The sequence below is a fragment of the Poromitra crassiceps genome, assembly GCF_964638095.1.
Source record: "Poromitra crassiceps genome assembly, chromosome: 6".
NCBI lineage: Eukaryota > Metazoa > Chordata > Actinopteri > Beryciformes > Melamphaidae > Poromitra > Poromitra crassiceps.
In genome coordinates, this window is record NC_139627.1 from 56,477,340 (window position 1) to 56,496,347 (window position 19,008).

Sequence of the window (19,008 nt, forward strand, 5' to 3'; positions counted from 1 at the left end):
GTAATAATAGTAGCAGAAGTAGTAATAGTAGTAGTAGTAGTGTTGGTAGTAGTGGGAGTGGTAGCAGTAGTAGCAGCAGTAGTTGTAATTGACCGGTTAATGAGTTGTGGGCAATTTAGTGTTGGCGTGTGTTTCATTAAAATTTTCGAGATTTATCATTTCAAAACGGTTTCACGTATCCAAAATCCTTTAATAACTTTAGGTCGGGGTAGTCTATAGATGACCCAGAAAAAGTTTCGTGTGATTTGGCCAAACGGTCTAAGAGGAGCTCGCAAAAGTAGGTTTTTGATCAAATTCAAAATGGCGGAAAATCTAACAGACATAAATGGGCGTGGCCTAGTAGGTTAGATGCACGATGCTCCAGGGAAACCGGTAGATGTGGAATTTTGATTCTACGGCTCGTGGTTCAGAAGTTATTGACCGACAAACGTGAAATTGGTTGTTATAGCGCCACCGTCTGGTGGATTGGTGTAATTTTTTTACTCTGAGTAGTGGGTGATGTCGTGAACCTGTGTGGAAAGTTTGGGTGATGGGGGGTGTATGGTTTCTGACATCCACACACTTTTAGGGCAGGAAAAGAACAAAAGCAAATACACAAAAGTTTAGACATTTATAATTTCAAAACGGTTTCACGTATCCAAAATCCTTTAATAACTTTGCGTCGGGGTAGTCCATAGATGACCCAGAATAATTAAATAAATAAATGTGATTTGGCCAAACGGTCTAGGAGGAGTTCGCAAAAGTAGGTTTTTGATCAAATTCAAAATGGCGGAAAATCTAGGCACACGCAAATGGGCGGGGCCTAGATGGATAGATGCGTATTGATCCAAGGAATCCCTGAGAAGTGAAATTTTTAGTATAGGACACACGGTTCAGAAGATATGGACCATAACGCGAAATGGTCTGTTATAGCGCCACCATCTGGCCGATATGGGTATTTTTTTGTTTCTGCGTAGTGAGGCACATTTACAATCTATGTGCCCAGTCTGGCTACGCTGAGCATTACAGTTTCTGCTATACATACAGTTTTACCGGAGAAGAAGAAAAAAAAAATAATAATAATCGGAACAGATACAATAGGGATCCACGCACTTCGTGCTTGGACCCCTAATAAACGGAACAGATACAATAGGGATCCACGCACTTCGTGCTTGGACCCCTAATAAACGGAACAGATACAATAGGGATCCACGCACTTCGTGCTTGGACCCCTAATAATAATAATAATAATAATAATACATTTGTGTCATTTCGTTTTCTAAACAAATCTTATTTTTTGTTTTTATAATGCATTTGCACTGAAAGGATTTGTTTAACTAATATTTGCGCGGACAGCCGCGTCCATTCGGGGTGTAGGCCTACTGTGCACGGCCAGGCGAAAACCGTCTGCACAAGTGCCTTGTGGAGGGGCGCGTCTGCTGATTTGACTCACTTTTCCGTGCGGACACTCGCCGATGCGGGAAGCATATGAGACCTAAGCGCTTGTTGTAGGCTACATGCTTTGCAGTATAGCATTAGTTTTCCGTCCCGTTCAAAGACGCACGGGTATTTCACCTCGATGACAATTTCCTCGTTCTTTGTTTCTGTGCGGGGCTGCGGGCGGAGATTATTTTGCGAAAAACTGTAATGGAAACGCAGCTACTACTGGCTCTCTGCTCAAGATGCAATCGCCTGTCGGGTTGTAAATATCTAACATGTTAGATATGCCCGATTCACAATCGGGAAGAGGCAGTCTTCCCGATTGTGAATCTTTGAACCCCACACACTACAGGATCATTTGGGAAGATTATCTGCCCGACGCGCCTCAAATCGGGAGCACCCCCGAGAAAATCGGGAGGGGGGAATCTTGGCCATAATCTTGCAAATTATCCTGTAGTGTGGGGTAGGCATAAGAGACAAAAAATACATTTCAACATGTGCACGAGCTAAAGCAGGCAAGACATTTTTTTTTCTGCACTCAGTCCCTGATATTCTGATGTTCTGGGCTCAGTCCCTGATGTTCTGATGTTCTGGGCTCAGTCCCTGATGTTCTGATGTTCTGTGCTCTGTCCCTTATCTTTCCAAGTCCTAAAAACCACCCTGGCCTATGCTAGTTATTTCCTCATTTTAGGGGCAAGGCCATTTGGCTCTCTGTGTCACTTTTTTTTGTTTCCCCCCGCAGGCACAAGGCCACATGCCAGAGCACAAAGACCATTGAGTGAAACAAGAGGATGATAAATAACTGACTTTCCAATGAGCGAAACTTAAACATTTACACTCTGTGTCTAAACAGAGCGAGAGAAATGATCAGGGCAGGCACACACACACGTCACACACACACTCACACACTCTCTCACACACACACACACACACACACACACACACACACACACACACACACACACACACACACACACACACACACACACACAAGCAGGGAGAGAGACAGATAACCATGATTATATTTCTATAATATTCGTATAATATTTCTATAGTGTGTAGTAGGCTACTCGATAAGTCAACTCAATACAATGATTTGTCTGTCTTCCAGCTCAAGACTCTGCAGTGTTGTCCCTCAGAGGCGGAGTGAGCGACACCCAGAGGCAGGTGGAGGAACTGCAGACAGGTAGAGAAGGTTTTTGATGCTCATTTGAAAATACAGTATGAGACTTCATGTAGATCTTCTAAATTAAGTTATTAAAGTGAATCTTGAATCTAAATCTGACAAAGACATTGATGGCAGATAGTTTATTTGTTCCTTATCATCACATGGGGAAAGGTTTCTGTAAGGAGACTTCAAGTGAAAAGTCAGAAACAGTCTGTTATAATCATCAGTGTTGTCATTAAATCACACATTGGTTTAAGTGAGAGCTGCTCACACGGACTACGTTTACATCCACACAATATTCCACTATTATTCGGAAAATAACAATATTCTGAATTTGATAAGGGTCATGTAAACAGCATATTCCAGCTGCATTTTCAGAATTTGGCCATTTTCTGAATTTAGCATTTTCTGATTAAGACAATGTGGGTTATTCCAGTATTATTCAGGTTTTAGGAGGATTCTTTGGTCATGTATACAACGCATTCGGAATTAAGGCTGCCACGCTTAGTCGACTAGTCACGACTACGTCGACGATTTAAATCGTCGCCGACGAATTTGGTAGTCGACGTAATCGCATGTTTTTTTTGGAGCTGAAAAAAAGAAAAAAACGTTTGTTTTGTTTCCGCGAAGCTGCTGCCTGCGATGGCCTCACTGGCTGGCTTGGCATCCAGGCGTCTCCATCCTGTCTTTGATGCACATGCGCAGTACCGATCATCCGGGGAAAACGTGACATCACCGTGACCGGAAAAACAAGCAGCTCCCAGTGCTTTCTCAACAGAAAAAATGTCTAGCCGTCCTCATACGTCCAAAGTGTGGGAGCATTTCACCCACAATAATGTGAAGTGCAAAATCTGCTAAATAAGCTGAACTCGCTTATCATGGCAGCATGAGTATCATGCGCGAGCATCTCAAAAGGAAGCACGTTGTGGCGAATGCAGATAAAGGCTAATTAGCTTGTTAGCTCACTGGCAACCGCAACGTTAGCTGCTAACGTTAGCTATTGGCGATATTAACGATATTAACGTTAAAAGCCTGCTGTAATGTTGTCATCTCATAGCAACGTTAAGCGCATGTGTTGCTGACGGGAATACTGGAAACCTCATTTTACTCCGCAGTTTGCACTCTACTTACGACATTTAAAAATGTGTTTTTTTTTTTTTATACTTTATTGCAGGTATATCATTGACATTCAACATGTTTTCATTGTTCCATTCATCCTGCGACATTTATAATTTGTATATATTTTGTGTACATCACCAAAAATGTGAAGAAAGAAAGAGAAACTATAAAATAAAAAATAAAATAAAAAAGGAGGAAAATAATATAAAAGAAATAAACATTTAATTACCAACACACACACACACGCACACACACACACACACACACACACACACACACACACACACACACACACACACACACATACACACACACACACACACACACCAAAGTAAATATAAAAATGTGTTTGATGCCTGAGAAGACTGAAACAATTTATTTTTGCATACATAGTGAATAGTTTTTGGTTCCATTTCCATTCCACGTAGTAGTGCCCTAATTTTATTTTGCATTATTCATTCAATGGATAGTACATATCATTGCACTATATGTTTTCAATTTGAATGTGTACTATTTTGCCGTTTTGCAATTTGCACTATAGGCATTACATTTATTACATGCAAGTACATTGATGCCAGAAATAAATATGCTGCTACATGCTCTAAACTTCACGTAAAGTTCATGAAAATATTATTTTTGAGTGAATTATCATCATTAATTGTCTTTATTTTTATTTGGCACATGTTTAAAATCACTTGAAGCTAAATTTAGAAGCTGATGATGATAGCTAAATCAGAGTGATTGAGTAATTGTGCGATATGATCCGATTAGTCGACTAATCGTTAAAATAATCGGTGACTAGTCGACTATCAAAATAATCGTTTGTGGCAGCCCTATTCGGAATATGTAACTCAATCAGGGTTTTTAGCGCACAGTTTGCTATGCATCTTGCCTGTTTTTGGTCAGCTGATGTGTATAGACAAGTTTCCCTGCGCTGGCCTAGGGCGGCGCCATAGCAGCCTTATATGTCCCCGGCTTCTGGTTAAGTCCACATTGCGTCCACAGCAGCGAGCACATCAGAAGGCAGCAGCCGAAATATCCAAACTTTTTGACAACGATCGCTAACATCAGCTACACTAACGTTAGCAGACGTTATTAACAATGGGTTATTCTGGAACACATTGTGCAGTGCGTGGCTGTCACAATACACAGAAACGCCTGAACGAGTGGTTGGATCGGGGTCATGCCTATGTTCCCCGCTCCTGCTAAAAAGGGTTATATGTTCCCCGCGTCCTATGTTCCCCACTCCTGCTAAAAAGGGTTATATGTTCCCCGCGTCCTATGTTCCCCGCTCCTGCTAAAAAGGGTTATATGTTCCCCGCGTCCTATGTTCCCCACTCCTGCTAAAAAGGGTTATATGTTCCCCGCGTCCTATGTTCCCCGCTCCTGCTAAAAAGGGTTATATGTTCCCCGCGTCCTATGTTCCCCGCTCCTGCTAAAAAGGGTTATATGTTCCCCGCGTCCTATGTTCCCCGCTCCTGCTAAAAAGGGTTATATGTTCCCCGCGTCCTATGTTCCCCGCTCCTGCTAAAAAGGGTTATATGTTCCCCGCGTCCTATGTTCCCCGCTCCTGCTAAAAAGGGTTATATGTTCCCCGCGTCCTATGTTCCCCGCTCCTGCTAAAAAGGGTTATATGTTCCCCGCGTCCTATGTTCCCCGCTCCTGCTAAAAAGGGTTATATGTTCCCCGCGTCCTATGTTCCCCGCTCCTGCTAAAAAGGGTTATATGTTCCCCGCGTCCTATGTTCCCCGCTCCTGCTAAAAAGGGTTATATGTTCCCCGCGTCCTATGTTCCCCGCTCCTGCTAAAAAGGGTTATATGTTCCCCGCGTACTATGTTCCCCGCTCCTGCTAAAAAGGGTTATATGTTCCCCGCGTCCTATGTTCCCCGCTCCTGCTACAAAGGGTTATATGTTCCCCGCGTCCTATGTTCCCCGCTCCTGCTAAAAAGAGTTATATGTTCCCCGGGTCCTATGTTCCCCGCTCCTGCTAAAAAAGGGTTATATGTTCCCCGCGTCCTATGTTCCCCGCTCCTGCTAAAAAGGGTTATATGTTCCCCGCGTCCTATGTTCCCCGCTCCTGCTAAAAAGGGTTATATGTTCCCCGCGTCCTATGTTCCCCGCTCCTGCTAAAACGAGTTATATGTTCCCCGCGTCCTATGTTCCCCGCTCCTGCTAAAAAGGGTCCTATGTTCCCCGGGTCCTATGTTCCCCGCTCCTGCTAAAAAGAGTTATATGTTCCCCGCGTCCTATGTTCCCCGCTCCTGCTAAAAAGGGTCCTATGTTCCCCGGGTCCTATGTTCCCCGCTCGTATGCGTAAAGTTGGCGAGTGCAAACCGCAGCGCCATAACAGCATTATACATTGAGAACGACAAATCCCCCCCAATATTTAAGCCTGATCAAATGTGTGTCCCCCCCAATAAATTGATGTAAAAAAATAAGAAAACAGAGAAGGGCTGCGTTTCCCAACAAAGAAGCTTCTTAAGAGTTAAGAAGCCAGGGGACCAACTTCGGGTGTTGTCGTCACTGGTCGGATGACGATCCTCTGCATGTTTTTTAGTGGGGGGTTATAGATGTAATTTCTGGAACCAACCTGCAGGTGGCTGCTGACACAACAATTCACAATTAGCTTGAATCATTTCCTTTCAAAAAGACTTTAATTTGACCTCAAAATCATCTGTCAGTGTTTCAACAAAACACCTGAGGCCTATACCACGAAGCAAGATTAGTGGCTTAGCGAGGTAACTTCAGGTTTAACCCTGGGTTTGCCGTGCTACGACGCTAGTTAACTTCTTACCGACATATATTTCCATAGCAACTTATGCTTCAGAGTTAACCTGGTCCAGAGCAGGTTAAGTTGCAAGGATAAGATTAAACCTTAAAAGGCACCGCCCAAGAACCAATGAGCTTCCTGGAAAAGGAGAGAAGAGTCTTTTGCAACCGCCAAGACCCATTTAATCCTATACGTCTCCAAAGTGCACCGGACAGTGCCGGTCCGCCCTATACGCTCACTACACAGCTTGCTTAAGGCATCCAACACTGTAAAGGCCCCGCAAAATAATAATAATTGAGCAAAGGAACTTGCATTGATCAGAAGTGACAACTAATCGATCCATTGCAACACCAGTGCACAGCAATACTGCCATTTTGGCCTGGAGGAGACACCTCTGATTGGCTGCCACGGTTCGTGTGCTGTTTTCCCATTGGACAAAAGTGGCGCTGTCAAAAGTAAATGTGTCAACTCTTACCTCTTACCTTCAACACTCTTTCAGCCGCCCTAGCCTCCCTCCACCTCCCCCAAAGTGTTTAGTGTGCATCAATGTGTAAACAGTAGCTACAAAGTGTTTAGTGTGCATCAATGTGTAAACAGTAGCTACAAAGTGTTTAGTGTGCATCAATGTGTAAACAGTAGCTACAAAGTGTTTAGTGTGCATCAATGTGTAAACGGTAGCTACAGTACAAGTCAAGTCTGCTGACTGACTGACTGACTGACTGACTGACTGACTGACTGACTGAAAGATGAAGTGGATTTATCTCTCTGGCAATAAAAAAAGAAGGTGAAAAAAACGTAAAAGTGAACTGTGACAAACAGCGGTCAGGGAGGCGAAACCTGTTCACTCCGTCACCACTGTTGCACTGTCAATGGTTTGTTGTTGACTTCTGCACTGTAGCCTAATGTTAAAGGCAGCTTATCTCTCTAGTCTGTCTGTCAGTGTTGGCTTTAGCTAACCTAAGTTGCTGCACATGTTTAGACTGTCTGTCAGTGTTGGCTTTAGCTAACCTAAGTAGCTGCACATGTTTAGTCTGTCTGCCAGTGTTGCTTTAGCTAACCCAGAGCCATATAATAGAAGAGTTCCGACATCTCCATTCACTCCAATGGACCACTTTTTTACTCTCAAGAGTTCCAGGAAGTAAGGTCCTGGATTAAGCAGCACTGTCGAGTTGCAGCAAAATAGACAGTTTGTGTTGTACTCTGAAAGGGTTTTTACCCCCTTGAATCAAATTGTACATTATCACCTTTATTTTAGCATGCAAAAGTAGCGCGAGACCCATTCCTGGCTGTTCATTGGCTAATGAGTCTTGCATTTTGGTCCTCCGCTGACGCCACTCACTTACTAGAGGACACTAAGCTAACCTAAGTAGCTGCACATGTTTAGACTGTCTGTCAGTGTTGCTTTAGCTAACCTAAGTAGCTGCACATGTTTAGACTGCTATAAATAACCGCGTCAGTGCAGGCATGCGTGCAGTGCACAAAATGACACTAGCATTTAGCAACTTGGGGAGACCAGGCAGAAAAAAATAAGACTGGATCATTGCATGCCTGATGGATGGCTGGATGGACAGACACAGACAGACAGACAGACGATAGATAGATAGATAGATAGATAGATAGATAGATAGATAGATAGATAGATAGATAGATAGCCTACTGCATGATGGAAAGCAATGGATTGACATTGACTAAATAGCTATTGATTAGTATTGCAGCCAAGCTATATTTAAGTATTTTATATTTGAACATGTATAACAGGAAATCTGGGGGAGAAGAGTTTGAGCAGGGTCAGATGGGCCAGATTAGGCTGTAGATTAGCTAGATACTATGTCCCAGTTAGCTCTGGTTAATGCTTAGAGTAGTCAGTTGTCTGATCTTCTCCCCCCCCTCTCTCTCTTTCCCCCTTCCCCCGCTTCTTCCCTTCTTCCCCCTTCCTGTTCTCTCCTCTCCCACATTTCCCACTCCCCCCCCACCTCCTCTCTTTCCATGCTCTTTCCTCCCCCACATCCCGCCGCCCCCCTCCCTTCTCCTGCTCTCTCCTCCTTCTGCCCCCCTCTGCTCCTTCTCCTCTTCTCCCCTATTTTCCTGAATCCCTGCCACTTCCTGCTCTCCCCTCTCTCACATTCCCCCTGCTCTCCTTCCCCTGCACCCTCCCACCTCTCCTTCTCTGTTCCCTCCTCCTCCACATTTCCCATTTTCTCCCCACCTCCTCCCTCTCACATTCCCCCTGCTCTCCCTCCCCTGCACCCTCCCACCTCTCCTTCTCTGTTCTCTCCTCCTCTCTGTCCTCTCCCCTCTCTCACATTCCCCCTGCTCTCCTTCCCCTGCACCCTCCCACCTCTCCTTCTCTGTTCTCTCCTCCTCCACATTTCCCATTTTCTCCCCACCCTCGCCCTAATCCGGGCCCGTATCCTACCCCCTCCCCTCCCCTCCCCCAACCCTAGACCCTACCTCTACCCTGGCTCTCCCTCCCCTGCACCCTCCCATCTCTCCTTCTCTGTTCCCTCCTCCTCCACATTTCCCATTTCCTCCCCACCTCCTCCCTCTCACATTCCCCCTGCTCTGCCTCCCCTGTACCCTTCCACCTCTCCTTCTCTGTTCTCTCCTCCTCTCTGTCCTCTCCCCTCTCTCACATTCCCCCTGCTCTCCTTCCCCTGCACCCTCCCACCTCTCCTTCTCTGTTCTCTCCTCCTCTCTGTCCTCTCCTCCCTCTCACATTCCCCCTGCTCTCCCTCCCCTGCACCCTCCCACCTCTCCTTCTCTGTTCTCTCCTCCTCCACATTTCCCATTTCTCTCCACCCTCGCCCTAATCCGGGCCCGTATCCTACTCCCTCCCCTCCCCCAACCCTAGACCCTACCTCTACCCTGGCTCTCCCTCCCCTGCACCCTCATCTCTCCTCCTCTGTTCTCTCCTCCTCCACATTTCCTATTTTCTCCCCACCTCCCCCCTCTCCTCCCTCACATCCCCCCGCTCTCCCTCCCTCCTCCACTCTCCTGCTTTCTCCTCTTCCCGGTGTTCTTCCTCTTCCCCCCTTCCCCCACTACTCTAAAGCATAGTACACATTTTACTCCAAAGCATGGCACCCACTCTATCCCCTCCAATATTCCGCCACTATTTAAAGCATGGCATAGCATGGCAATATTCCGCCACTATTTAAAGCATGGCACCCATGCTCTTAGTATTTCGCCACTATTCAAAGCATGGCACCCACTCTTCCCTAAAGCAAGGCACCCATAAGCTCTATATGTGAACATGTGCTTATTTGGCAAAAGGACTCACTACTAAAGGCTTGCAGCTAATTAAATTAGGCATAGTTTGGTTGCTTAGAAATTGACATATGTCCGTTTGCAAGATGTGCATCTATATTTCTCATTCTCTCCCAACCTCCTCCCTCCCCCTGCTCTCTTCTCCCCCACCCCCCCCCCCTTCCCCTCTCCTGCTCTCTCCTCTTGCTCCTTCCCCACCTCCTATACCCTCCAACATCTCCCATTCCCTCCCCACCCCATCACTCTCTCACATTCCCCCTGCTCTTCCCCCTTCTCCTGCTCTCTCCTCTGCTCTCTCTTCATTTCTATATTTTCTATATTATCAATTGTTCAAATGTTATCTTTATTCTGTATATTCTTGTTACTGTTGTGTTAGCTAGAATTAGCTAGACATACTTTCTGTGAAGCCCTCTGAGACATGCTTGTGAATTAGGGCTATATAAATAAACTTGACTTGACTTGACTTGACTAGATGCAACTGATCAATATAATAATAGTGTTCTATGATTTGTAGGTTGTACGCTTAGGTTTGTCAGTAAAGGAGATGCTGGGTCATCAGTAAGCAAATACCTACTACAGCTTCAGCAAATAATACCAGGTGTCCAGGAGGGAGGATTGTAGTGGAGCACTGAGGTGTCAGGTGTGACTGTGTGGGATGGCAAATGGCCAGGTAGGAGGCGTAAAGAGGAATCATAAACATCTCCAAAGCGCACTAAGGTGCTCTGTGTGCTGCTATTTTTATAGGCTATTTTTTAATTCAATGAAAACTACGCCCGCACTGTGTTGATTCAGAGCCTATATTTCTAACGTTAAATCTATGATCTAAATAGGTCTATGGATTTTGGAAATTTAGACTTCTACTTGCAAAAAACACATTGGGTTTTATTGAGTAGACCTATATTAATGTGCTGTATATAGACACTAGGCAGAAACGGCAGCAGAAATCAAATGACTGATGTGAATAAAGCGGTAACTTTAGACAGTCCTTCAGACTCATATCCAGCGCAGACTTTGATTGTGACATGCAGTAAAGCTCCGTTAATTAATACACTTTGATGTGTGGTTTCAATGAATGAGGAAATAGGCGTGTCTGACGCTGTAAAATCCGGAGCTATCCATATTGCATTGTGATTGGCTAGTTGTTACAAACCACGCCTCTATCGTGGGCACGAGCTCCTGTTCACGAGCATTTTCAGGTGCACGAGCTCAGAGCTGATAAAAAAATCCTGAATTAACAGACCCAGCTGATAACTGGCGTCGTGCTACAGAATAGCTCGATTGCTTTGATCTGGTTAAGCCAAACCAGATCAAAAGACAGATCCTGGATCTCCATTCGTGTTAGAGGCCTCTGATCTGTACTCAAAACAAAACACAAAACAACAAAACGATTACTGTTTCATTTCTAATTGTTTTTTCCTGACACACACACACACACACACACACACACACACACACACACACACACACACACACACACACACACACACACAGACAGAACCAGACAGCAGGTGGCGTTCTCTGCCTCTCTGACAGACAGAGGCAGAGTGGGACCCTACAACGGCCACACAACGCTGATCTACAAGAACATCATCACCAACTCTGGACACTACAGCTCAAGTACAGGTAGTGACCCAACACACACACACACACACACACACACACACACACTAAACAGACCTCCCCCCCCACACACACACACACACAGAGACACGCAGACACACACACACACACACACACACACTAAACAGACCCCCCCCACACACACACACACACGCAGAGACACACACAAGCGACAGACCCGCACGCACACATACACACACACATACAAGCACGCACGCACACACGCAGACACACGCAGACACACGCACGCGCACACACACACACACACACACACGCACACACCAGAGTGGAGTTGACTTCATGGAGACTTTTCTTGTGGCTTGTTTGTGCTGCAGGCGTCTTCACAGCACCGGTGAGAGGAGTCTACTACTTCAGATTCACCGCCTTCAACTACATCACTGAAAAACATACAATAGTGATGCTCTACAGGAACAACAAGCAGCTGATGTATAACGCAGAGGCCCCCACTGACAGCGACGACCGCAACACCTACTTCTCCAACGCTCTGGTCCTGCTGCTGCAGCCTGGAGACACAGTCTACATGAAACTCTTCTCAGGGTACACGATCTACGATGATGCAAGCCACCACTCCACCTTCAGCGGCTTCTTAATCTACACTTTGTAAATGTTCACTTTGAAAATGCATCTCAGCTCTCCCTTATCCTCCAATACAACTGTGTGTGTGTGTGTGTGTGTGTGTGTGTGTGTGTGTGTGTGTGTGTGTGCTATATAAACAGACTCTCTGTTCTTTCTTTTGATATATTCACTGTTTACATTTTAGAACAAAAATATGATTGTTTTTTTTTATTGTCCTCTTTACAACACAGCTGAGATCTTTTCCATGTGCTTCTAAAAGGAGAGAGAGAAGATGAGTCCAAGAGAGAGAGAAAGAGATAGAACAAGAGGGAGAGAGAGAAAGAAAGGCAAAGAGGGGGAGCGAGAGAGTGAAAGAGGGATAGAAAGAGGGGGAGAGAGAGAGAGAGGAAGACAGAGAGAGAGAGAGGGAAAGAGGGCCACATTACAGTGCACATGACATCACTTTCTACCCCGCACAGTCATACAAACATGATGTCACAACCCAGCACATAGCCATACATCCAACCAACATGATGTCACAACACAGCACATAGCCATACATCCAACCAACATGATGTCACAACACAGCACATAGCCATACATCCAAACAACATGATGTCACAACCCAGCACATAGCCATACATCCAAACATGATGTCACAACACAGCACATAGCCATACATCCAAACAACATGATGTCACAACACAGCACATAGCCATACATCCAAACAACATGATGTCACAACACAGCACATAGCCATACATCCAACCAACATGATGTCACAACCCAGCACATACATCCAAACAACATGATGTCACAACACAGCACATAGCCATACATCCAAACAACATGATGTCACAACACAGCACATAGCCATACATCCAAACAACATGATGTCACAACCCAGCACATACATCCAACCAACATGATGTCACAACCCAGCACATAGCCATACATCCAAACAACATGATGGAGCAGACAAAATAACAACCCCACACAGAACAAACCTCCTTATAGAATCTTTACATTTAGAATGGGATAGACAGCTCTCCCTCATCAACAGTGCACACTGCCCCCTGCAGGCACCACACATTTTGAAACCCCGGAACATCATTGACCAAAGAGTAGTATGCCAGTTCTGCCCTAAGGCGAGCAGAGACCCCCTGAACATAGCGAGCCTGCTCCCCTGCACCTTGTTTCTCCTTGTCAGACACAAAGACAGTTCTGCCTGACCCAACAACAAGTTGATCAACACACGTTTGGCCCTCTTGCTAAAAGCATATTTTGGTCCCAAAATAAACAAGTTTCCCTCAACCTCCTGCACAAAGTGGTCAAAACCTTCAAAACAGGTGCAACACGATGACATCGCACAAATACATGTTGAACAGATTCAGGCAGATGACAAAAAGGACATCCCACCCCCACACTCAAGTCCATCTTAGTCACCCGTGTGTTCGTTGCTATAGGCCCCATGCAGGATCCTCCACTGTAGGTCCCCTGACCTCTTATAAAGCAGCCTCCATCTAAAGCCTGCCATGCTCTGCTCACCCAGCATCTCCTGCCACTGATGCTCCCTGACCTCCTGGAGAGCCCTGATGTCCCTGACCTTGATTACTGCCGCCTACAGGTGGACCCTCCCCTCCAACTCCCCAAACATCACCAGACTCTCCGCCTCTCCTCCCTGCCCCCAGTCTCAGCTGACACCAATAGAGAGCCTCTCCCTGAGGCTTGGAGGGGAGAGAGAGAGAGGGAGAGACAGAGTGAAAGAGATAGAAAGAGGGTGAAAGAGAGATAGAAAGAGGGGAGAGAGAGAGTGAAAGAGAGATAGAAAGAGGTAGAGAGAGAGTGAGAGACAGATAGAAAGAGGGGAGAGAGAGAGTGAAAGAGATAGAAAGAGGTAGAGAGAGTGAAAGAGAGAAAGAGGGGAGAGAGAGAGTGAAAGAGAGAAAGAGGGGAGAGAGAGAGTGAAAGAGAGATAGAAAGAGATTAGCCTGGTTTACAGCTGTGAAGAAAGTGATTGCTACGTGATGGAAAGCTCCTCACTGTCTGAGCTGCAGAACCTGGCTTCTAATGTATTTAGATATAGTGAACTTACAGCCTGGGTACATGATGCAAACCAGTCAATAATGTATTTAGATATAGTGAACTTACAGCCTGGGTACATGGTGCAAACCAGTCAATAATGTATTTAGATATAGTGAACTTACAGCCTGGGTACATGGTGCAAACCAGTCAATAATGTATTTAGATATAGTGAACTTACAGCCTGGGTACATGGTGCAAACCAGTCAATAATGTATTTAGATATAGTGAACTTACAGCCTGGGTACAGGATGCAAACCAGTCAATAATGTATTTAGATATAGTGAACTTACAGCCTGGGTACATGATGCAAACCAGTCAATAATGTATTTAGATATAGTGAACTTACAGCCTGGGTACATGATGCAAACCAGTCAATAATGTATTTAGATATAGTGAACTTACAGCCTGGGTACATGATGCAAACCAGTCAATAATGTATTTAGATATAGTGAACTTACAGCCTGGGTACATGGTGCAAACCAGTCAATAATGTATTTAGATATAGTGAACTTACAGCCTGGGTACATGATGCAAACCAGTCAATAATGTATTTAGATATAGTGAACTTACAGCCTGGGTACATGGTGCAAACCAGTCAATAATGTATTTAGATATAGTGAACTTACAGCCTGGGTACATGATGCAAACCAGTCAATAATGTATTTAGATATAGTGAACTTACAGCCTGGGTACATGGTGCAAACCAGTCAATAATGTATTTAGATATAGTGAACTTACAGCCTGGGTACATGATGCAAACCAGTCAATAATGTATTTAGATATAGTGAACTTACAGCAATCTACAGCCCGGGTTAGTTGGAAAACACTTGTTTTGAATCTCAAAGGCCTTTGAGAATGATTGCCTTATAGGGGGGGTGGCAGTTTTGTTTTAATCTCAGTTTAATTTGAGGGTTTGTTTGTTTGTCTTTTTTTCGTTGTGGTTGTTTTTCCTTCCTTTTGTGACCTTCAATGTTTTCTTTGACTTAATGAACAGAATGTTATACATTGTTGTCTATTGACAGTTTTTTTATTGTTACCTGTTTCAAGACAAGTGATAATAAAAGAAAAGATTTGATCACACAAAAAAAGAGAGCTAGAAAGAGGGAGAGAGAGGGAGAGAGAGAGTGAAAGAGAGATATGAAGAGAGAAAGAGGGAGAGAGACTACGCTGCATACTGACACTAAGACAAATTCCTCCTATGTGATCTACACTGTATACTGACTGTTAGAGCCAGTTTCCAATTTCTCTATTTAATTATTCAAATTATTATATTATTCTTGTTTGATGATTATGATTCATTGTTCTATTGGGTTTTAATTATTTGTCTAAAGTCTAATGTTCTAATGTCTGATTTGGTTTATTTACTATTGGGTCTAATGGCCAATGAATTGGGGAGCCATAAAAGGATCTCCCCCTGCTGTCCTTTCAAATGTATTGCAGACAGCTAAGCCAATATATGTTATGTGAAGTGATTGCAGGTGTGTTGGACAGACAGGTGTGTGCTGATGGTGAGACGGGGAGCGGTACAGTTTTTTGACCGCAAAATAGCAAGTTCTTTGTGATCATTTTTTGTTTGGAAATAGTACATTTATGAATGTTTTGCTGCACGCCTGAACTGCAAATAAATATGATTTGAAGCAACTTTAACAAGGACCTCTGTACCTAATTGTTATCATTATTGTGAAACCACAACCCCGTCAAAGGCAAGTGGCTATTGAACTAATGTTTGTTAAGAAGCCACCACACTGACACTCCTATGTAATCTACACTGCATACTGACACTAAGACAAATTCCTCCTATGTGATCTACACTGCATACTGACAGACAAATTCCTCCTATGTAATATACACTGCATACTGACACTAAGACAAATTCCTCCTATGTAATCTACACTGCATACTGACACTAAGACAAATTCCTCCTATGTAATCTGCATACTGACACTAAGACAAATTCCTCCTATGTAATCTACACTGCATACTGACACTAAGACAAATTCCTCCTATGTAATCTACACTGCATACTGACACTAAGACAAATTCCTCCTATATGTGATCTACACTGCATACTGACACTAAGACAAATTCCTCCTATGTAATCTACACTGCATACTGACACTAAGACAAATTCCTCCTATGTAATCTACACTGCATACTGACACTAAGACAAATTCCTCCTATGTAATCTACACTGCATACTGACAGACAAATTCCTCCTATGTAATCTACACTGCATACTGACACTAAGACAAATTCCTCCTATGTAATCTACACTGCATACTGACACTAAGACAAATTCCTCCTATGTAATCTACACTGCATACTGACACTAAGACAAATTCCTCCTATGTAATCTACACTGCATACTGACACTAAGACAAATTCCTCCTATGTGATCTTGCATATTGTGGCAATAAAAGTGATTCTGATTCTTATTTCTGGTAGTAATGTGAATCTCAGAGTTTGTTTCTTTTTTTATGAATGAGATGCTTCCTTAGCCTAGGTAAACCCAGCCCCCACGTGATCTGCTCTCATTGTTCCCAGTCACTAGGGTCTAGAGGTCGAGCCATTCAAATCGATTTCTGGGGCGATTGAAAGACCGCGCAGACCCGCAGCCAATGAGTGACGGCGTGACTGCCAACATCAGTCCTGCCGTGATCGGCCAATCAGAGAGTGCGTCTTTGTCAATGACGTAACAGCTGCAGCGGCCTAGCACTACCTAGCCATTAGCTTTTTGTCTTTCCAAAGCATAGCTCCCGAGCTAGCTACTAGCTGGCTAGCTATATGGCTATGCAACTACGTTGAGGAAATTCAAGTGAAAACAGCTGTTGAGGTTGAGGTCTGTTGATCAAAATAACACCTAGCGTTATCGAAATCGGATTTTAGCGGACCATACAAGCCGGGGCTTCAGAGCTGATCACCTGGACACATTTTACGGCGAAATTATCTGATTAACTTGTCTGTGCTGCTCTGTGGTAATCAGCTAATGTCTTCATAGCATTGTGATTATGATTTAATGCATTATGGAAGATAAACGCTGGTTTAACATAATTAAAATAATTCCCTACCAAACATGTAAAGTGACGCTTCTGGGCAGTAGACCATTTGGGCATAACATTATGTAATGTGACATGAGATCACCACATTTCAATAAATATAACGTTTTTGCACATTTGAATGCTGCTGGTCGTTTGTTTAATGCTGTATATATTGGATATTTAAAGCTGATACACAACACAATTGTGTTGAGGTAATTCCGCAAAGCTCAGTTAAAAATATAACATGTAACACTTGACACAATCAAATCTAACTTTTTCACAGCAATACACAGTCCAGTAGTACGGTGGGCTAATTGTTTGAATTATATCGAAATATATTTGCATGGTGTAGCATGTAATGCAGATACTGGGGACGGCATTAGCTCGGGAGGTAGAGCAGGTCGGCCAATGACTCAAGGGTTGGCGGTTCGAATCCTGCTCCCTCCCAGCTGTTGTCGTTGTGTCCTTGGGCAAGACACTTAACCCTCATTGCCTCATATGAATGGGTATGAATGTCTATGAATGTTGGTGGTGGTCGGAGGGGCCGTAGGCGCGAAATGGCTGCCACGCTTCCGTCAGTCTTCCCCAGGGCAGCTGTGGCTACATCACCCGTAGCTTACCACCACTGGTACGAATGGTGTGAATGAATAATGATTCCTGTGAAGCGCTTTGGGTGTCTAGAAAAGCGCTATATAAATCCAATCATTATTATTATACTGTAGCTAGATACTCTGACACAGAAAGGCAGACAAGCTAGCAGCAGGGATCTTGTCACACTGATTCCAGATAAACTCGTCTGTCTAGCCAGCTATACAATATTACTGTAGCCTACATAATACCACAAGCTAAATGCAGCATATGCCAATGTAAGGCTGGGTAGCATTAGCTAACGTCATCCAGGCTATACAGTAATAGGCTATTATAAAGTTATGAAACGCTGATTCAAACGTTACAATAATAAGACACAATAGGAGCCAGTTACCCTACTGTAGCTAGAGAGAGTAATTTCAGACCACCAGATATCACCATATTTAATTTCAATAAATATAAAGCATTCATTGATTGAAGCAGACTGTTGGTCGGTTAAGTTTCTCTGTCATGTCCTCTGCTCCAACCTTCGGTTCGTAGTTTTAGGTGACGGGCCGAAGGCTGCTCTGCTTTAGTTTTTGAGATGATCGAAAGATCAAAGTGAAAAGAATGTTCTAAATGCATCAGCTAGAAAAATATAGCCTATCCCTATATGATGAGATTAATTAGATTGGTGAAAGTTTGTCCAGAAAGATATTGTTTTCTCTCTCCTGCTGCAGGTAGGATGATGCACATAAATATAGCCTACATTATGTAAAGTCATTGCATAAATGTGTTTTTATTGTAAAACTAAAATGTGAAGTAGAGCCAATTTATTGGAGCGGACATCACAGTAGGAGATGACAGTAGAAACGCGTTACACTGTCACTTACCTAAATCACGTTAAATCGACGAGGGGTATATATAGACCCATGATTACATATATGTTTCACATAGGCTGGTGTTTTCATTTCGATGTTTTATTTGGTCCAATATTGAAATGTTCTACAATTGCAGGTGTTACCATTACACAAAATTGAGATCTACCTTCTATTTCGGCTCATTTGGTTGCTATTTAGTAGCGAAATGGAGTAGCACAATGCATGCTGGGAGGAAGTGAACAACAACAAACCATAACAAACGCATCACAGAATGAAGCCTAAGCTGGTAAGTCTGTTAAGATCATGTTTAGCGAATATAATTCATAATCGTTTTAATAATAATACTAATAATTCTAGGCAATGAAGACAAAACCCAAGACTGTGTTACAGTAGGCTAAGTGTATCTTGTCCTATAATTGACCAGACTAGACAGAGGTTGAAGTACAAGAGATAACATTTATTACAAAAGTTTACATCATCTGCAGATCACCAGTTACT